Below are 22939 nucleotides of genomic sequence, written 5' to 3' on the forward strand. Positions count from 1 at the left end.
CACCTTTTGGAAATATGACTGTGTGCAATATAGAAAATATGGGGGATTTCCTTCTATCTTCTCTTTGAAAACAAATGTCATCTTTAATCTTTTGCTTTGTTATGATTAATTGTTTTGCTCTATTCAATATTCTCTTTTGACTGGTTTTTAAATGTTATTTTTTGGTTTGATTATGCTACAACATATTGAGTGGAAAATTACTGTGAAGATAACGAGATAAACTATGGTACCTCTTACTTGTTATCATGGTACCCTGTTGTGAAGTTCTGTACCAATTTCACTGCATTGTCTCTATTGGGTTTTTTGGGCTTTTTTTTTTTTTGGTCATTTTTGTTTTTATCAGTACTGGGGATCAAACTCACGACTGCCTGCTTGCAAGGCAGGCACTTATGCCACTGAGCTAAATCCCCAGCCCATTGTCTACATTTGTTTGTTCCATCTTGCTCTGTTGTACTTTACTACCTTCAAAATAAAATTTTCAAAAAGAATAAGTACTAATCATCTTTCATGTCTTTCAAGGGAAGGGAACCACCCCCAACTCCTTGTAGATGATGAAGTCACCCTCATAACAAAGCCAGATCATTATGCATTAAAAAATGATAGTACTCTAATGGCCAATATTCTTAATGAACATACACAAAAATATTCAACTAAATGCTCATCAGCTAAATTCACCAGCACATGCAAAAGTCAAACACCACAATAAACACTGGGTTAAGTCTCAGTGGCGCTAGAATGGTTCCACTTGCACAAATCATTCAGTGTCACTTGCCACATTCACAGCATGAGGCACAATGAACCTCTCAAGAGATTTGTAAAAATTATTTTGAGAAATTCAAAAGTTCACCATTCTTTCATGATAGGAAGCATTCATACACCATGCGTAGGAGAAATGAATCTCAGCACAGAAAAGAACAAAATGACAAGCCCATCCCTGACATCCTATTCAGAGACTGACAAGCTGCAAGCTTTGCTTCTTGGGTCCTCTCCTCTCCTCCCGTCTCCTCTCCTCCCTTCTCCTCTCCTCCCCTCTCCTCCCCTCCCCTCTCCCATTCCCTCCCCTCCCCTCCCCTCCTCCTCTCCTTCTCTCCTCCTCTCCTCTCCTCTCCTCACCTCCTTTCCCTTTTTTCCTCCCCTCTGCTTTAGTTTGCTTCCATTTTCTCTAGTTTTCTTTCCTTTTCTTTTTCTTTTTTTGGTCAATAACTTCCTGTGTATCTCTGACTTGAGCTGAACTCAGAGTGTGTTGGAGGCTTGTCTGGAACTCCCAGGAATCCTGCTGCCTCAGCCTCCTGAGTGCAGGCATTGCAGGCATTTTCAACATTCCTTTCTCAGCCAATGAATTTTTAACAACCCTATGATGAAACAAGGTATAGTGGTGTGCTTGTAATGTCAGCAATCTGGAAGGCTGAGGCAGCAACACCACAAATTTAAAGACAGCCTCAGCAATATAGCCACTCATCAAGAACCAGGATAAAAATAAAAATAATTTTAAATGCAAAAAGTCATGGAGCTAAGTGCAAACTTCAGGATTCAATCTGTAGAAATTGAATGCAAAACAAAAAACTTGGAAAGCCCGATGATAGAGAAAATAATATTTTACACTGTCCTGGCCTTCTGGAGGGCAGTGTTACCCAAGTAGCTTTAACTTTCACACCTTTCTTGGGCTTTGACTTCAAACAATCATCAAAATCCATGAGGGATTAAAAAAAATACAGAATGTGATTCAAGGACACCAAGCCTCAGTCCCAGTGCAGAAGGCATTTGCAGTGATATTCTGAAGTGCATGATGACCACAGTTACATAGCAGAGAATCTACCAACAGTGTTAATGGGATTTTCAATCCTACTCACTGTTAAAGAAACTGCCAGTCAGGAAGGTGGTAGATAGCTTACCTAGATCCACTCTTTCTGCAAAGTGTCTAAAGATCAAAGTCAATTATTGCATTCTATGAATGCACAAAATTACTGCTGATTACCAACTCATGATAATGTACACTTGCAATCCTAGCACTCTGGGAGGGGAGGGGGACTGAATAAGGAAAGGTTTAACCCTGACCTGGGAAACTCACAATCCTAGTTTGTAAAAACATTAACAAATCTATTAACAGGTGATTTCTTACTGCTATTTTTTTTGTAGTTCTGTATTATGTGTACCCTTACACCGCTTTGTTTTGTTTTGTGTTTTTCTCTTTTTCCTCTTAAATAAAATTTAAAAAAAAATTTACAAATGTATGACAATATAGATCATTTAATAATCCAAGAAATCATGTGCACAATACATTAGCTAGTATTATTCTCTCATTATTTTTAGGTATAATTTTTTATCCTTTTATAGACTTAAAATAGCATACTTTATGTGGTCCTTAGTTATATGTACATGAATTACATTAAAATAAGACAAGGAAGTTTAAAAAAAAAAAACAGTGTGTAACCCTTTGCTCAAATCCTACTTCTATATATAAATTTAGTTCAAAAATGAAAAGAACCATCAAATTTTCTTCATACTAAGCTCTCTAAATCCTGAGAGGGTACATTTAGTAGCATATCTATATTCATCTCAGTTAAAAGGTCAAACAAATTGAAACAGTTCAACTTCTTGGCAGTAGATCAATATGTACCAGATGGTAAACCTAAAGTTCAGTGTGCTGATTAAAGTACATATGTAAGAAAAAGTCACAAAGATTTGATTTGTCTATTGATAGATCATTTTTGTCTCTTTTTTACAATTTTTAAATGTATTTTCATTTTGATTTATTTTTGTATTTTTGAGACATCATTTTGCTATGAAGTTCAGACTGCCTTGAACTCACATTATAGCCCAGGCTGACCTCAACTCACAGCAATCTTGCGGTCTCAGCCTTATAACTTCTGGCATTACACATGTTTACTACCAAACCTGGCTCTCGTTTCCTTTTTAAATTATCTCCAAAATAAAATTACTCAGGATAATACGATATTCTCATAGTTTATCAGGTGAGTTATGAATGAAATCAGAAAGGACTGAAAATACACTGAAGGAAGTTCAAAATCCCCACCAACAGAAAACATGGTGTAACATAACATAACATAACATAACATAACATAACATAACACAATATAGGATAAAAAACACAACCAAATAAAGCAAAACAAAATAAGAAAACAGGGATAGAGGTTTAATTCAGCAGTGTAAGTGCCCACTTGGTCATAAGTTCAATCCCCAGTACCAAACTGAAAGTAACCACCTAACTCTGATTTTAAAAAATGCTTCCAAGGGTATCTTAACAATTTTTAAGTTAACCATACACAGGATATATAATCTGGCAATTTCACATCTACATATTTTTCTTTGAAATAAAAATCTGTGTCCACTCAAGACTGCATAAGAAAGGCTGTGGCAGCTGGCTTTCCAGGTCCAACCCAGAAACAGAACAAATGGTATCAGCAGATGGGTGACAGATGCTTGAACAAGCCACACTTGGTTGGTTCAGCCCCACAAGAGGGTGTGGTGGATCCACCACCAATAAGAAGCAGCACAGGGGGAGCCCAGTACAGAGATGCTGCTTGAAGGAGACCAACCAAGAGCATCGAGACTGAACAGGCTCAGAGCCATCACCGCTAGGAAAGGCAAACTACCCAGCAGGGACACAAAACCCATGGTATTTTTGGGATGGGAGGACAGGAAGTGAAAGCAGTGGCTAGGAGACAAGTTCCCCAATAGTGAGGCTCATATGTTCTTCATCAGCCCGGGGTGATGATGTCCACAGCCTTGCAAAGCCTCTCCTTGCACTCACCACCTGCTGTCCCTCCTCACACAATGTCAGAGTACAGAGCACTATAGTGTGTGGCTGAGGGAAACATCTAAGGATGAATAAGTGATCACTCATAGGCATGTGAGTGTAAAACTTGCTATGAATCCTCGTCCCCTGGACACATGGGTTTTATAACATGAAACATTTCATATCCTTCAAGGAAAATTATAGTGAGAATTCTGGGAACATTTCCATTTTCCTTAATGAAATTGACATAGAAATAAATAAGCTCAGAAAACACAGTCAAAATAAAATTTGTGAAATCTCTACATGAAGACACTGTGCACCTCATCCTCAAGAGAAAGGATCTTTTGGATGGAAAAGTATGTTTGGCACCCTGCCTGCCACATCTGAAACATCCACATGTTTGTTGCATTAAAATCTTCAAAGTGCAGAAAAGTCTAAAAACACACATATTTTTCTAGTCTTTTAACTTGCTGTTTCTAAGGAGGACAAAGATGAGCTCACAATAAAAACAAAGCAGGTATCAGAGGGAGAGGATCAACTGTGGACCCTAGCACATTACCTCACTTCCTTGGAGACAGGTCCAAACAGAACTCAGAAGGCTCTGGCCACCAGGCACCTTATTCTGGTGACAGTTGGCCATCACAGACCTTTGGTTTGAGAGTGTGAATAGGGAACATGCTGTGCTGCTTTCCCAGGCCTCGCAGCTCCAGCATCAGGACCCTGTGTCACTTAACTACATGGGAACATATGAGAGGATGGTTCACTTGGCCCAGAGGCTTCAGGAAGCTGACCTGAAAACACCCAACCATCATGGGCAGCTCAGGCCAGGACTCACCAGCCCCAGGCCAGAGGCTCCCAGAGACAAGAGGGAGCCCAGGACAGTTATCCCTAGGCTCAACCACCAGCCACTCACAGACACTGAATCCAGGAAAAGTTCAGATACTGGGAAGGTAAGTTCTTACCTGAGCAGCCCTTTGGAACTCGGCCACCTGTGCATTCAAGTCATGGCCATGAGCAAGCAGCTGAGCCTCAGTTTACAACACTGAAAGAAGGATGCTGAGTGGATGCAGAGTGCAGGGTAACTGAGAAGGAAATGGGGGCTCCATGGCAAGTGGACAGCTGTGGCCTTAGCCCCATGAAGACCAGAGGCTATGCTGATTCCCAGGGATGACCTTCCACCCACTCCCCACTGACCCACACTTGCAGATAGCTGTTCTGTTCATTGGAAAGGAGATTGGAGAGTCACTCGAGGGGGTTCAGGATGTGCTCAGGACAGGAATTCTTGGGGATTGCAAAGTGTCCATGGCCCACTGGTATCATTGGAAAGTGGGTGGATGACATCAAGCCACAAATACACATGAATACACCCAGTGTAAACACAGTTTTCCGGGTATTGTCCATGGTCCTGTAAGTAGAACAGGTACAAATACTGCCCTTTTGAGTTTTGATGTTCTTTGGAGGTCACAAAGTCAGCATTTGCAGTAGAACAGACATTGTTCACCTCAAAGCAGTTTTTCTGGGTCCCAGGCCTCCCTAGATGTGGGTACAGACCGTGAAGGAGTAGTTGTACAGAGGCAAAGAGAACTAGGCAAGAGATGTTTGCCTGACCTAGACACTGCAGGAAAGCAGTACAGATACTGATGACGCCTCTCTTCTCAGATATTCCTGGAGCACCAGCCCTGAGCCCTTGAGTGCAAAAACATGGCAGATATCAGTCTTTGCCTTTGCTGAGTTGACATGCAGTGGGGAAGGCCAGGGAGACACTGTGTCAGGCTTCCCTGAGGAAGGGAGTGGTGTCATACCACTAAGCAAGGAATGCTTCCTATGGAGCATTCTGTCAGCCTCTCAGTGCTCCCAAAGCCCACAGTGCCACACTGTAGTTGGGAGACAGTGGGAGCGGATCCTGCCCTTGCTGGACTAGAGGTCCATGTGCCCTCCCTAAGGTTACCTCTGTAGGTACTGTGTGAATAGATGCAAGACCTCTCACTCTGCTGCTTCCCTGTCTGCCCCAGGTCCATATCTCCTGTCCTTGACTCCTCACTGGAGCTGAACTCCAAGGTGGTTCCCCAGGCCAAGCTTCTCATGGACCACCTGGAGCCTCCTAAGACCCTGGAGCCTAAGTCACAGGGTAAGGAGCCCTGGGATGTGGGTTGTGGCCCTGAGGGCAAGGAATGTGCTAGGGAACTCAGAAGTGTGTTCAGATGATGGGAGACTCAGGAACATGAGCTCCTCAGCAGTCATTTTGAGGATGCAGTCTGGGAGGCTTTATTGGGGCTGTGTTCATGCACACAGCTGCCTCTGAGAGGCAGTGTCAAGGTTTGTTCCTGAGAGGTCCCTGGAAGGTCTGTGATGTTTTCTCTTCCTACAACTGCAGAAGCAATTCCAGTGCATGCTGAATTTGCACCCGCAGAACTGGTGCCAGCTCCACCTGCAGCTCCCTCACCAGCTCTGGCCCCACAGCAAGAGCCAGCACCTGGATTCAGTTCTCCACCAGCTGCAGAGCTGGACCTCCTGGTGGCTCCCCAGCAGGAGTCATCTCTTGAGTTCTACCTGCAGGGAACCCTTGACCCACACCTGCCATCCCCCTCTCTTACAGATTTACTTATCAGTGTATTCATCGCTACACTTATTTCCCAGAGGTATGGCAGTGATGGAACTAATATAAATAAAGTTTAAGGTTTCAGTCATGTTTAAAATAACCAGCCTGGAAGCATTCTGTGTATTCTCAAAGTTTTGCAAATTCATCACTGTGCACTTCCAGAACATTTTCCTCCTCAATTTTGTACAGAAAGGTGTTTTCTTTTTTTCACCATCGTGCTCCATCCCAGCCACCACTCATCTTATGTCCTCATCATTTACCTCTGCTACATTTTCCACATCAATGCCATCAAGTTTCTCTTCAGCCAGAGGGTGCTGGATGTGACTTTTTAATGTTGCTTTTTTGTGAGAAGGCAGAATCTTAAGCTAATGTCCTTGGTTAGTCAATCACAGATTCAGTAAATTATCCAGTATTCTTTTCTGGAGCAAGAAATACATATTATGGGTAAATACACAATGCAATATGAGTGAATAATATAGGACATAGTGGCTGTTGTTCCATCCAGGAAAAGTGGCCTCCCTCCTAGGTGCTACTCTTTCGGGCTCATTTTAGGGTCAGCCTGAGTGTTTTAACTGTTGGGTGGGAGTGTGTCTCAGGGAACTGCTCCTCACGGATTGCATCTAAGATGTGGAGACAGAGTCCTGTCGGGCTCTATCCCATAGGAAGCAATCACCTTTGTAAATCTCATTTTGTGTGTTAGATTCTTAGCAATGGAATTTTTCGGTCACAGTCATAGAACCTTGGGTAGGACCAGTTGCTGTCCATGGGTCTGCATATACAGTGTCCACGCACAGAGCTTCATGGTGACCTTTAGCAAATGCAGCTTGACAAGCTGTGGTGTTCCCATAGGGACACTACATCCCCATGACATCTCAGCAGACAGCACAACAGCATGACATGGGCTCACCTCTGCTTCTTGAAGATGGATGAACATTGCCTACAACTTGACTCACTTTCTCTTACAAATTACTGAATCTCAGACCATTTTGGACAATCGTGGCTTAAGATTCCTAGGAGAATTTCCTTTCATATTGCCCCAAGGAAGTTGTAGAATCCTCTTGATTCAGGTTCTTCACAAGGTGATAAGTTTTGTATTTATATAGGAGGGTTGAACTGAGGGCTTCCCCACAGAGTGACATTCCCAGCCCCTTTTAGTTTTTGAAATTTAAATTTGACACCAAGTTTCACTGTGCAGCTACGTTGTTTAGTCTGAGTTCAAATATGTGACCCTCTTGCCCTAGTGTGGTAGAGCATGGGGATTACAGAGACTCAATCCTCAACTCTTCAACTGATTTCACTAGGTATTTTTAAAAAACCAACTCCAAATCTACTGCTATAGTCTAGCTGACCACCTTTAGAACATGGTTGATTGCTGTCTCTCTCCAGGCTGTACCCAGGGGTCATTCTATGAGATGTCAATAACTTTCTGCACTTGAGACTAAAATACCAATACATAGAAGCAATTGCACTGCTTAGGGAACATAAGGATGGCCAAACTGATGAACTTCTGTCTCCTCACAATGCCACCAGGGAAACATGTCCAGAGGTGAGTGTCATTTCCATGACCAGGCAGGAGGAACCAGCCCAGCGTGCACTGTATTCACCTCCATCCCAACCCTTCCCAGATATCTCCTCTATTTCTATACATTATGTACCTGGGATACCAGCTGCCAATTTTCACAAATGTCATCTCACACCTCTGATGATGTCCCTAGCAAGCAGATGACAGTATGACCTCTATAGTGCATGATGTTTTACCTAGTTTTACATAGGAAGTCAGAAGGAGCAGTTGGGTCTAAACGCAGGTCTTTTTCCTCAGAAATGGCACCCTGGCTACACTGCTATTTTTTCTTTCCTATGCAGAAACTTTGCCTCCTACCAAGGAGCCACAGTGAAGCTGTTCTCTTCACTGTGAAGGACAACAGAGAGTCATTTCATGGGCTTCTATGGTATGCAGAGCAGTAATCTATGGGGGATACCAGAGGACTCAGGTCCACACAGACATCATGGAAGGAGCTGGAGGGTGCTTTAAATCATGAGTGTACCAGGCATTGACCATGAATAATGCCAAGAGCAGATGCAACCATTGCTCTCCTGTGCTTTCATTTTGTCCAGGCACACAATCAACTTGGACCAAACACTACCAATATTATAGACTATGTTCCTGGCCTCTGTACATGGGGACACAAAATAGAGGAGGATGTCATGGGAAGCAACACAGAATGGAGTGATGCATCACTATATGAACTGAAGATGAATGAAAGGCTGGCAGGACACACTCCATCTGCACTTCTCAGATAGTTAGAGAGCAGCACCCTGTAGAGTAACACTGAAGACACCACTCTCTTTCTCACAGAGGCAACATGCCATGAGGTTGGGAAAGGGAGATGCATTTCAGGCTTCCTGAAGAATGGAGGACAGGTGGTCACAGCACTGTCCAGGGACTTCCATTAGCATGTGAGGGCTGCCTGGGTCAGCGTTGCCCCATTCAGGGCACAGTGATGGCTGGGGCTGGGCTCTCTGTATCTGGAGCAAGAGGCTGGTGTCAAACTCCCCAGGATGCCTTGGGAGGGCAGTTTGGGAGGGAGGCCGGACCTGTATTGCTGCTTACAATTGTCCTCCCTAGGACCAGTGCTTCCTTTACTGACTCCTGGAAGGTGCTGCTTACCAAGTTGGGACACCCAGTCCAAACTAAACTGAGTGTTTTGGAACAACCTGAACTCACCAAAGATGAGAACTACAGTGAGCAAGGTTTGGCCTATTTCTATTATTCTCTGTTAGGGCATGTCTCACTTTACATGGAGAAAGACTCTCAAACGTGGGGCCTTCTGCAACAATGAGGCATGCACAAGTGAGTGGGGTGAGGCAGAACAGGAAGCTTTGCTGGGGTGGATTTGTGCACAGAATTGTCTTCGAGAGGCCTTGGGAGGCTTTGGGGCCTGCAAGGATCAAGGACAGTTGGTGATTTTTCTCCCACCTCTGAGGCAGGGCTGGTACCTGACTGAGCTCAAGTCCTACTTGCTGAGCTTTTGTGAGCTCCACCTCCAGTGACCTCACCAGCTCTGGGAGCAATGTGAAAGCTATGCACATTTCAGTACCAGGACTTCATGAATTTCAGAGCTGGGGCTGTTGCTGGCACCATGGTAGACATCCTGAGCTCTGCATAGGGCCAAGTCCTGCAAAGTATTGCCTTTCCCTTCCCTCCCCTTGGACCCCTTGTATTTCTTTCAGTTTTCGTTTCTACTCTTATGTCTGTAATCTTCTAAACATTACATTCTAAGTTAATTTAAATTAACAGTTAAGATTTCATTAGTTTCAACATGTTCAACTCAGTAGCCCATAAGCACATCACCACTTTGTACAACATTCACATCTGTGGCGTTTCAGCTTTCTGCTCAGTTTTGGACCCATCCATAGCCCTGTTCTCTCCTGCTAGTCCCCATGTGCTTCTAACATTTCTCTCGATGTGATTTGCTACTCTGAATCTTTCATACCAGTGCATCAGATTTTGTTTGGCCAAACGTTACTGGAAGAGACTGGCTGATATTGCTCTTTCATATAAGAGAAAACTCCAGACAGACAAAGTCTACAGGTAAAGATAGAGACCATTGTGTATATACTTGACTTCTCATGTTGGAAAAGCTTTCCCATGATTTCAGTGACAGAAGGGAGGTTGAAAGTTCTGATCCATCTCATTTGAAAAACTGAAACAGTACTAATGTAGAGACCACAGCAGGAAATCTTTCTGTACAACCAATAGTCAGATAGATGATTGTTATTACAAGTGTGAAAGATGTCTCAAGAGTCCGCTTTGTGAGAGAAGTGACAAATTCTTGTAACTCAAATGCAATCACCACACATGGCCCACAAGTACAGAAAATGTTGAGCCTCCCAAAGCTGAAGCACACAGGGGACAGATCTCTGAGATGTGCTCTTTCCCCATTCGATGACAGGTTCTAAGGCAGATGCTGAACAGCATACATGAAATTATGGGGTGCAGAACAGAACCTTGTCACACAGCTCCCATCAGAGCTATACACTGGTGTCCCTGGAGCATGCAGGGCTAAGAACAGAGATTTCTCCCAGAGAGAAACTTGCACAACTTTTCAAGATTTCTGTTCAAGAATTTGATTCACAGTACTGTTTGAAGCAGAAAGGAACTGGGATCCCTCCCTTTGGAAGGATCATCCCTGCAACAACCTGGATTTACCAAGCCACATCAGTAAACCCAGGGCAAGACCTACCACACCATTCCATCACCCAGCAGTGAAGGCTCAGCAGCTCTGCTCCCTGCTTGTTGCAGCTGCTGGTTGACTATTTCTAGGTGTTTCTATCTGCACAAGCCATCTGCCCCTCTCTCAGCTCATCACTGCCAGGGTGTGCGCTGGACTATCTGTTTACATAAAATCCCATCATGGTTTCAGGATGTGTAGCAGCCTCTTGTCTACTGGAACTTATTTTTCAAGTTTGGGCGGAAGAAATCTTAGAAAATGTGCTTATCCAGTTGAGGGGAAGTGAGCGTGTTTGAAATAAATACAGGAAACTCATTTTGTCAGTGGCAGATTCAGTTGGTACTGAAGCCTATATTGGGAGGTAAAAACATGTGAGTCAAGGTTTTCTTTTAAAGGTGCTAGAAGGCAAAGAAATATCCCCAAATGCAGCTTCTGCTTTGTTTCCACCATGCTACAAAGCTGCAGATTGGATTCTGAGCATTCAAGCATATGGGTTTGAAGTGCAGTAGAAATTTGTAAGACCTTCAGTTAACTGGGGCATGAAAAGACAGACAAAGGTTTTTTGCAAAATGCAATTCTAAATATATGTTTAAATAAAGAAAGAAACCACTAAAAAAAAGAACAAAATAAAAGGTAATGACAATTTTGTGTATTGTTCCAATGCCAAAGCCTCAGTCAAAATTTGCAGACAGGAAGGGTCAGTGTGGTCAGTGATCTTTGTGTATGTGGGGCTGAGAGTGTGCCCCACCCACTATGCCAGCTGAACACATGGCAGCACCTGAAGCCTGGTGGAGGCTGAGGCCAGGACTCAGGAACTGAGGACCCTGGGGCTGAGGAGGCAGAGTCTTGGCTGCACACTGGCAGGGCTGCAGCATGGATATGGTGGGGGAAAGCGGTGTAAGGCAGGCAGTGCTGGGCTCCTCTGCATGCTGCTCACTCCCTGAGCTGCCTGGCAGCAGGATGATACAGGACTTCCTTGCTGGAAAAACAAACACTGAACCAAATCTCTTGCTGTCCTCTGGCAGTAGCAGGCACAGATGCACACGGTGGCTTCTAGGGTGGCTTTTAGCACCACTGCACCATGGAAGGACTCTGCATGACCTCATGCATTAGAGATAGTGATAAACAGAGTATTGCCTTTCTGAATATCAAGACTCCTTTACACACACACACATACACACACATATATGGATAGATATTCAAAGTATGTACTGTAAATTTCATTATACATAATGTAATTAAATCATCCATTTACACTTACCTATTCAAGAAATTAGCCACTATTTGTTCTTACCTAAACTGAATAGAAGTAATATTGAATAGAACACTATAATTAATTCAATGGTATAAGAAAATGGACAAAAAAGAAATAGGCATACCCCCAGGATCATGGCCTGCCATCAATGAGCCCCTCTCTCTTGTCCTTACCTGCTGCGTGGGCCCCTGTGTCTTCACTACTGGGTAGAGAGAGGACCAGGCCATAAACTCTCTGTCATCTCAGGGTCATGGCTGGGGTCTTGGCCTGAGAAATGGCCTTTTTGCCACATTTTCAGTGGCTGTAATTTTATAATTGATGCAGCAGCTCTGCTGTGGTACATTCAGTGGTTTCTAACTATTCACAGCTAAGCTGGGTAAGAAGAGAATATGGGTGTTGTCAGCCTCATTCTTTATAATGAAGCTTTAGATGCTGAATTTCCAGGTTAAATGTATACAGGTTGAGTTTCATAGTCACAGATTTCACACCTGAAGTTTGTACATAGAGCGGCAGCCTGGAAGAGGAAGCCCAAAGCTGTGCAGATCTCTTTTGAGACCTGAAGCTGGGGAAGATGGACCAGGCAGAGGTGCTGGACACCATGATACCTAGCCAGAACCATGGCAAGAAAGGCCCAGATTCATGCCTGCTGATCCATGAATGAGCTTCTCAGCAAAGCAGCACAGCTTGCAGGCTGGACAGGAGATGGCTGGAATGGTCCTGCTGCCAGAGCTCCTCCCTGCAGGTCTGTGGCCCCTTATCTCCCTCAGGGGACCTTTCTTCAAGAAGGCCATCCTGTTACAGAGCCCACCTTGACTGAATGTCTTCCACTCAGGTGCAGATCTCAACTGCTGCATGTGGACTCACCACAGCTGTGGAGCAGTTCAGAAAATGGGGACACTGCAGGCTGGACAAGGTATGGAGCCTGAGATAAGAGACGGGCTCATGACTGCTAGAGTTTCCTTCAGTAGAAGCAGCATGAGGAGAATATTTTGCTTAAAAGACTAAATAACTGAAAGTAGTTACTCACAAGAATATACACTGTAGGGTTAGTTTGAGGACACCAAAGAAAATGGCCGCATTCCTAAGTAAAATGAAATATGACTCTTAATGGATGTGTGTTTTCCTTTGATGTCACTGACCCACAGACCTCAGGGACAGACACTCTGATGAAGAGAGCAAAAGTTAGAAACAAAAATCAATATCTAAAAACCAAAACAAATCCTTGGAAACTAGGACTGCAGGGAAAAGAATGTTTTACACTGGCCTGGCATTCTGGAGGGCAGTGTGCCCCAAGTAGCTTTAACTTTCACACCTTTCTGGGGGTCTGAATTCAAAAAATTATCACATTCCAGGAGGGATCAAATAAAAAGAGAATGTGCTTCAAGGACACCAAACCTCAGTCCCAGTGGAGAAGGCAACTAGAGTGATGCTCTGAAGCACATGCTGACCACAGTTAAAAAGCAGAGAATCTAAAACAGCGTTAATGGGATTTTCAGTATTACTCTCTGTGAAAGAAACTTCAGGCTAGGAAGGTAGCAGATAGCTTAAGTAGATCGACTCTTTCTGCAAAATGTCTAAAAACCAAAGCTGAACATTTTATTCCATGAATACAAAACATTGATACCAATTGCCAATGCAGGATAATGTACACCTGTAATCCCAGCACTCTGGGAGGGTGAGGAAGAATGAGGAAAGGTTTAAGCATAGCCTGGGAAACTTAGAAAATTAGTGAGACCATGTGTTAAAATTTGTAAATAATTTTACAAATGTATGAAAATATCCATCATTTAGAAATTCCAGAACTCCCAGTGCAAGGTACGTTAACCACTATTAATCTATAATCACTTTTACCATTTTATACACTCAAAAAGAGTATCTTTATATGATTCTTATTATTATTTCAAAAAAGATAGTAATCCCTTATCAAATTCTTGTTCAAAATATAAATTTAGGACAGAAAAAATAAGAATGATAAAATTCTCTTCATACTGAGCTACTCATATCCTAAGAGGGTAAATTCAGTAGCATATCTGCACTCATTTCAGTAAAAACTTTAAAAAATTAAAACAGTGGAAACAGCAGGCAGAACATCAATCCCTACATGATGGTAAATCTTATGCTAGTTGCGTTGACTAAAACACATATTCAAGAAAACCTCACAAAGATTTGATTTCTTAATTGACAGGTGACTTTTGACTTTTCATTTTTATATTATTTCATCTTTCTTTCTTTCTTTCTTTCTTTCTTTCTTTCTTTCTTTCTTTCTTCTTCCTTTCATTTTGTTTTTAGAAAGGGTTTTGCTATGCAGTTCATGCTGGTCTTCTTCTTATCTTGTAGCCCAGGATGACGTCAAACTCACTACAATCCCCCTGCCTCCACCTTCTAAGTACTGGAATGACAGGTGTGCACCAACATCCCTGACTGGGTTTTCCTTTTTAAATTTTCTCCAAAGTAAGATTAGTCAGATTATGTTATATTTTTATATTTTCTCAGGTTGATTATTCAAAGTCAAATCAGAAAGCACTGAAAACATGCTGAAGGAGTTTCAAAATCCTAACCAACACATAACATAGTGGAACATAACATAGCATGGCATAGTATAGCATAATAAAACAAAACAAAACAAAAACCAGCCACTTAACTCTGCTTGAATCAACTGCTTCCAAAGATACTTCATGAATTTCTAAGGTAGCCATACAACAGATATATGATCCAGTAATTTCACATTCAAGCACTTTTCTTTGAAATAAAGCCTATATGCACACAAGAACATTAATAAAAATGGCTGTGGTACACTGCTTTCAAGAATCAAGCCATAAAGAGAACAAATCCCCATCAGCACATAGACGACACATGCATGAACAAGTCGCAGTTGTTTGGTTCAGCCCCATAATAGCAGGTGGTGACAGCACAGGAGGAGCCCAGCATGGAGACACTGCTTGAAGTATACCAAGCAAAGAGCATTGCCACTAAACAGGCTCAGCACCATCACCTACAGGAAAGGCAAACTACCTAGGAGGGACACAAAGCTCATGGTCTGTTTGGGATGGGAGGACAGGAAGTGATAGCAGCTTCGAGGAGACAAGTTCCCAAGGAGTGACATGCATGTGTCCTTCATCCACATGGGGCAATGATGTTCATGGCCTTGCAAAGCCTTCCCTTGCTCTCACCACCTGCTTTCCCCCCTCATAACCTGTCACAGTACAGAGCACTACAGTGTGTGGCTGAGGTAAACATCCAAGGACTCATAAGTAATCATTCATATGCATGTGAGAGGAAGACTTGCTAGGAATCCTCCTCCCCTGGACTGTGGGGTTTTAACATGAAACATTCTCATCCTTCAAGGCAAAATATTATGGGCAATCTGGGAACATCTCCATGTTCCCTAATGGAATTGAAAAGAAACTAACATATGCCCAGGAAACCAAGTCACCTGAAAATGTGACATATCTCTAAGTGAAGACACTGAACACCTCATCTTCAGAGACAATGGACACTTTGGATGGAATTGTGTGCTTGGCATCATGCCTGCCACATCTGAAGCATCTACATGATTGCTGCATTTAAATTTTCAAAGTGTAGCAAAGTGTAAAACCACAATCAGTTTTCCAGTCTTTCACCTGCTGTTTCTAAGGAGAACAGATTTATTCCACAATAAAAATAAATTGGGCATTAGAGGTGGCAGCCCAGCTATGGACCTAAGCGTATGACCTCATTTCCTTGGCAACAGATCTAAACAGAATTCTGAAGGATCTGGTCACCAAGCATCTTGGTCTGGTGATAGTTGGCCTTCACAGGCACTTGGCTAGAGAGAGTGATCAGTCAATATGTTATCCTGCATTCCCAGGCTTCAAAACCCCAGCCTCAGGACCCACCATGGGAAAACTAACTGGGAACAAGTGAGTGGATGGTTCATTCAGCCAAGATACTTCAGGATGCTCACCGGGAACTGCCCAACCATCAAAGGCAGCACAGGACAGGATTCACCAGGCCCAGTCCCCAGGCACCCAGACAGAAGAGGGAGCCTAGGCCATATGTCCCTAGGCTCTACCACCAGCCACTCAGAGACACAGACTCCAGGACAAGGATATGTAGGCCAGGCCACCACTGTAGGTCTGCATAAACAATTCCCTCCCTAGGTCATCAGTGTGAGGGGGTCTGAGGACAGGCACTGAGGGCAGATGCTCCTGGGCAGGGACAGGGAAACTGAGCCTGGGCCACTGTCACGTTCCCATTCCCATCTAAGACAGGGTTGCCAGGAGAAGAAGGGCAGTGGCCATGTTTATCCACAGCCTCCAGAGTCATCTCCTGTCCTCCTGGGTAGAAGTCTGGGACAGTACTTTTTGTCTTTGAGGAACATAAGTTTATGTTGTTTAACAAAGTGAATCCTGGGATTTTTCAGAGCCTCGGACTTTCTCCAGGCTTCTGGGCTCTGCCCCAACAGAGCTGTACACAGGACATGGGCATGGAGCTGGCCCCTGGGCCCTGTTTGTCATGTCCCTGCTCCAGACATGGTACCCACAATAACAATAGGTATCTGCTCTGGTGCAGGGTGTGTCAGCACAAGGGACTGTATAGTGGCCCATAGAGTACTAAGTTGAATTTAGAGTCAGATTAACCGTTTAAGCACATCCATCCAGGACTTGTCAAACACTGCACCTGTGGTCCTTCTCTCAAGGAATCTAGACTGTCCAAGTGCTCAAATACCATATGCTCTCTACTCAGCTTCTACCTTGTCACAGGCAAGGTCATTGTACACACATTGGTGGGAGAAGGGGAAATGGGACACAAACACAAAGTCACTTCATTTCTTGGCATGATTGAATTCTGCCCTTGTATCTCATATTCAGCCCTAGGCCTGGTTTCCATGGACCATTAGCTGGCTGCCTCTCCACCCTATCCCCAGCTCTTACACATCATCAACTCACCACAGATGTGCTCACCTCAAATGTCAGTCCACTCTGTCCATTTCTCTGGCACTTGTCTTACAGGAATTTTTCAGGCACCGCAGTTCCTATCATAGGAGCCTCAGGGCTGAATGAGCACAAGAAAAGAGCAGTGAACACAGCTGCTCACCTTCCATGGCTATGGAAGGGTAACTTAATTCCTTCCTGGGGACATTCTATCAGGAAACTGGGGAACATTATGTGGGGCCTCATTAATGGATCTGGACATCCAGAATGATCCTCTGTTTTCTCATTTCTAAAATTGGAAGCTGTCTCAAGACTCATAGGTTTTGTTAATGCATAGACTTCTATTCTGCCTCTCCTCTATAGAGGTGATGTGAGCATGGTAGTATTCCTTACTGAGCCCTGTAGCACATGCCTCTGTGGACCATTTGGAGTGTTGTCTTTGCTTCAGCTCCAACCCTTCTGAGAAGTCATGTGCACAACAACAATTCCGTGTCTCCCCACTGTCTCATCACAGATCAGAAGTCAGCCATCAGAGAGCCTGGCAGAAGTCTGTACAGCAAGCCAGGTGCAGGCAGATGGACCTCACAGCCTGAATCAGACTCTGGACTTTTCCTGGGCAGCTGCCTCATCTCCAGCCATTCCTCTTTGGCTTCCTCCATGGCTGACATCTCAGCCCCACAGGCACCAAAGCTGAGAAGGTGAGTTCTTACCTTAGCAGCCCAGCAAGACTTGGCCACCTGCAGATTCAGGTCCTGCCTATGTGCAAGTTGATCACTCAACCTCAGTTTACAATGACGAACGATGAGGTGCTGAGTGGATTGAGAGCTCAGGGTCACTGAGAATGAAATGGGGGCTCCATGCAAAGAGGTTAGCTGTGGCCTTGACCCCATGAAGACCTACAGTAGAGCCTCAGCTGATTCCCATGAATGATCTTCCATCCGCTTTACTGACCAACACTTGGGGGAAGTTGTTCTATTCTTTGGAAAGGAGATTGGAGAGTCACTATATGGGACTCAGGGTTTGTTCAACACAGGAAACCCTGAGTACAGCAAAGAATCCATGACTGTCAGATATCATGGAAGAGCAAATAGGTGTAATCATGCTACAAATACACACAAAGATGCACTGTGTGCAGACACATTTCAGGGTATTGGCCATGACCTTGTAAGCAGAGCAGATGCAACTCCTGCCCTTTTGAGTTACAATGTTCTTTGGAGGCCACAGAGTCACCATTTGCAGCAGAACAGATATTGCTCACCTAAAAGCCATTTTTCTGGACCCCAGGCCTCCCTCAACATGGATACAGACCATGCATAAGTGGGTACAGTAATGGATCACTGCCTAAGCTAGAGACTGCAGAGAGGTAAGACAGATACCGACTGACCCCTCACTTCTCAGATATTATTGGAGCTGCAGCCCTGATCCATTGAGTGCAATGACATGGCATATAGCAGTCACTGCCTTCACCAAGGTGACTGCACTGGGGAGGGGCAAGGACACAATGTGTCAGAAAGTACAAGTGTGATACAACTATGCAAGGTCTCCCTCTCACAGAGACTTCTTTCAGCCACTAAGGGCTCCTTGGGCCCAAAGTGCCCCACTGTGGGTGGGAGAGGCTGTGGCTGGATGCTGGACAGACTGGGCAGAAGGCCTACACACCCCTCCCTACAGATGAGTTGCCCAGGTATATCAGGCCTCTCACTCAGCTGGCTCCCTTCTGCCTCAGGTCTACATCTTCTTTTCTTGACTCTTCATTGGAACTGTCCTTCCATGTAGATCCCCAGGCTAAGCTTGTTCAGGAACAACTAGAGCATCCTGAACCTCGCAGGCCTGAGCTCCAGAGTTTATGGGCTTGTGGGCAGGGGATATGCCTTGGAACTCAGCAAAGTGCCCAAATGCTGTGTGACCAAGGAGCGTGAGATCCTCAGCAGTCAGTGTGGGGATGTAGTCTGGGAGGCTTTGCTGGGGCTGAGCTGGTGCACACAGTTGCCTCTGACAGGCAGTGGGAAGGTTTTGCCAGAAGAAATCCATGGACAGTTGGTGATATTTTCTCTTCCTGAAATTACAGGGCCAGTTTCAGTCCATGCATAACTTGCACCTCCTGACCTTGTTCCAGCTCCACCTGCAGCTCCCTCACCAGCTCTGGCCCCACCGCAAGAGCCAGCACCTGGATTCCCTTGTCCATCAGCTGCAGAGCTGGACCTCCTGGGTGCTTCACAGCAGGAGTCACCTCTTGAGTTCTACCTGTGGGCAGCTCTTCACCCACACCTGCCATTCCCCTCTCTTCCAGTTTTATTTATCGTTGTATTCATTGCTACCCTTAGATGTTTACCTCAGCCACACACTGTAGTGCTCTGTACTCTGACTTCCTTTGAGGAGGGACAGCAGGTGGTGAGGGCAAGGAGAGGCTTTGCAAGGTCATGGACATCTTCACCCCGTGCTGATGAAGGACACATGGGCATCCCTCCTGGGAAATTTGTCTCCTAGTCACTGTTTTCACTTCCTGTTCTCCCATCCCAAACACACCATGGGCTTTGTGTCCCTGATGGGTAGTTTGCCTTTCCTAGAGGTGATGGCCCTGAGCCTGTTCAGTCTTGATGGCCTTAGTTGGTCTCCTTCAAACAGTGTCTCTGTGCTGGTCTCTCCACATACTGCTGCTTATTGTTGGTGGAGCCACCACACACTCTCATGCGGCTGAACCCACCAACTGCATGAACTTTTTCATGCATCTGTCTCCCATCTACTGATGCCATTTGTTCTGTTTCTGGGTTGGCCCTGGAAAGCCAGCTGACACAGCCAATCTTATACATCATCTTGAATGGACATAGACTTTTATTTCAATGAAAAAGTTCTTAGATGTGAAATTGCCAGATTATATGTCTTGTGTATGATTAGCTTACAGTTAAGGTACACTTGGAAGCATTTTTTAAAATCAGAGTTAGGTTTTCTTTTTGGTACTGGGGATTTAACTTATGACCTCAGCTTTGCAAAGTGGGCACTTATACTGCTGAACTAAACATCCAGCCCTGTTTTCTTATTTTGTTTTGCTTTGTTTCATTGTGTTTTTATGCCATAATATGTTATGTTATGTTATGTTATGTTATGTTATGTTACACTATGTTTAGTGTTGGTGAGGATTTTGAGTCTCCTTCAGTGCATTTTCAGTGCTTTCTGACTATATTTTATATAACTCACCTGATAAACAATGACATCACATAATCTTGGGTAATTTAATTTTGGAAAAAATTTAAAAAGAAAATGAGAGCCAGGTTTGGTAATAACCATTTCTAATGCCCGAAGTTACAAGGCTGAGGCAGCAAGATTGCTGTGAGTTGAGGTCAGCCTGGGATAAAATGTGAGTTCACTAGCCATCTCCTGCAGAGGAGGAGCTGGGCGGATCCGGAGTCCCTGCAGAAGCCCGTTCCTTTGTCTGAAGGACTGAATACTTCTGCAAGCAGGGAGGCATCGCAGCTTCCTGAGGCACCTCAGCCTGTGGTGAGTGCCCAGCACAGTCTGCCCAAATCTCAGACTGTTCCGGACCCCCCAGGCTTCTGGGTGCAGTGAAGTGGAGCAGTGGGTTAGAGGCCACTACAGCTGCCTCCCCATCCCCCCCCCCTCCGGCTACACTTGGAAGTCTGCTGAGCTCCTGATGGATGGGTGGGCCTACACTAACCCCCGAGCCCAGCCGCGCCTAGCCATCTGCCTGCAGAGGAGGAGCTGGGCGGATCTGGAGTGCCTGCAGAAGTCCCTTCCTTTGCCTAGAGGACTGTGAATATCTCTGCAAGCAGGGAGGGATCACAGGCTCCTGAGGCACTGTGGCCTGTGGAGAGCACCCTAACCCGGCTGCAATTGAAGAGCTGTGGATCTTCCAAGGGGCAGGTGGGCACACAGTGTCCCTGAGGCCCAGCTTGTCTGGAACTGCGGAGTTCTGAGCAGGCAGAGGAGGGACACTGGTTCTGCAGGCCCAATGGCTTGGGGTAGTGCGGTGTCAGAGGCTCAGTAGCTCCAAGCATAGAAGGGGATTTTCAACAGATCCTGAGGAAGCTTTCAAATAACACTTGAAACACAGAAATATACAAAATGACAAAACGAAAGACCAAATTACAACCTCAAACCTACAGCCCATCTCAGGAAACCCTAGGAGCAATGTATATAGAAGAAAATATATCCCATCCACCTCATATATCGGACATAATAGCTACTGAAGTTGACAAACAACTCCAGGAAGCTTTAAAGAAATTCAAACTCGAAATAATCTCCCAGATAAAAGAAGAAATGATAAAAGAAATGAAAGAGATTCTAAATATATCTAAAGAAAACACAGATAAAAAATTGGAGGAACTAAACAAAAAGATAGAATCCCTAGACGAGCAATATAAGAAACAAACAGAATACATAATGCAGATGCACAGAGATATACAGGAAATAAAAAACTCCACTGAAAGTTGTAAAAACCGCCTTAATGAAAGTGAAGATAGAATTTCAGACCTTGAAGACATGATTGCAGCTAGTGAACAGGAAAGGAAAGATCTTTTGAAAATAACAAGGAATCAGGAAACAACAATTCAACAACTGCAAGACGATGCAAAGAAGAATAACATAAGAATGATAGGGATTAATGAAAGAGAGGGAGACAACATAAAGGATGTCAAGCGGATATTTAGAGAAGTAATAGCTGAAAATTTCCCAAGCATGAGATCAGAAACTGACATCAAGATCAGTGAAGCATATAGAACTCCAAACACTCATAACCAAAATAAAACTACACCCAGACATATAATAATCACCATCTCAGAAATCCAACACAAGAATAGATTACTAAAAGCTGTCAGAGAGAAAAGACAGATCACTTATAAAGGAAAACCTATCAGAATCACAGCAGACTTCTCGGCACAAACGATAAAGTCAAGAAGAGCATGGAGTGAAATATTCCAGATCCTAAAGCAAAATGATTTCCAACCAAGACTGATATATCCTGCAAAACTATCATTCAAAATAGATGGTGCAATACGATACTTCCATGACAAAGAACAGCTGAAGAACTTCATGAACACCAAACCGACCCTGCAAAAAATATTGAAAGACAGTTTAGATACACAAAGGAAAAAACCACTAAGCAAAGCAAATAATTAAACAGAACAGAAAGATAAAGATGCAACAGCAGAGAGATAACATTCCTACAATTAACCAGCATTTAACAGTAATAACCATTAATGTAAATGGTCTCAATGCACCAATCAAAAGAAACAGACTAGCAGAATGGATCAAGAAACAAAATCCAACCATATGCTGTTTACAGGAAACCCATCTAACCCAGAAGGATACTCACAGACTGAAAGTCAAAGGATGGAAAACAATTCTTCATGCAGCAGGAATCCAGAAAAAGGCAGGAGTAGCCATTCTGTTTGCAGACAACGTGAACTTTAAACCAACAATGACCATAAAGGACAAAGAAGGTCACTACATACTTGTAAGGGGAAAACTCCAAGAGGAAGAGATAACTATCTTAAATATATACGCACCAAACTCCAGAGCACCAAGTTATATAAAACAATTATTAACAGAAATGAAAACTCAAATTATCAGTAACACAATTGTAACAGGAGACCTTAATATGCCATTGACACCAAGGGACAGATCAACCAGACAGAAAATGAGCAAAGAAATAACAGAACTGAATCATACCTGTGAACAAATGGGTTTGATAGACATATACAGGATGATCCACCCAACAACATCAGAATACACATTCTTCTCAGCAGTACATGGATCATTTTCTAAAATAGACCATATATTAGCTCACAGAACATATTTAAACAAGTGCAAAAGAGCTGAAATCATCCCTTGCATGTTATCGGATCATAGCGCTCTGAAATTAGAAATTAATGATAAAAGATACTGCAAAAATCCCACAAACACATGGAAACTGAATAACACACTCTTGAGTAATCAGTGGGTCACAGAGGAAATTAAAGAAGAAATCAAACAATACCTAAAAGAAAATGAAAATACAGATACAACTTACCGGAACCTGTGGGATGCAATGAAAGCCGTCCTGAGAGGAAAATTTATTGCACTGAGTTCCCACATCAGGAAAACAGAACGAATACAAATAAATAACTTGATGCTACACCTCAAACAGCTAGAAAAAAGAAGAGCAAGTCAAGCCCAAAGCCAAAAGAA

This window comes from Cavia porcellus, unplaced genomic scaffold, assembly GCF_034190915.1.
Source record: "Cavia porcellus strain 051 isolate PalLab524CR breed Dunkin Hartley unplaced genomic scaffold, mCavPor4.1 scaffold_45, whole genome shotgun sequence".
NCBI classification, from domain to species: domain Eukaryota; kingdom Metazoa; phylum Chordata; class Mammalia; order Rodentia; family Caviidae; genus Cavia; species Cavia porcellus.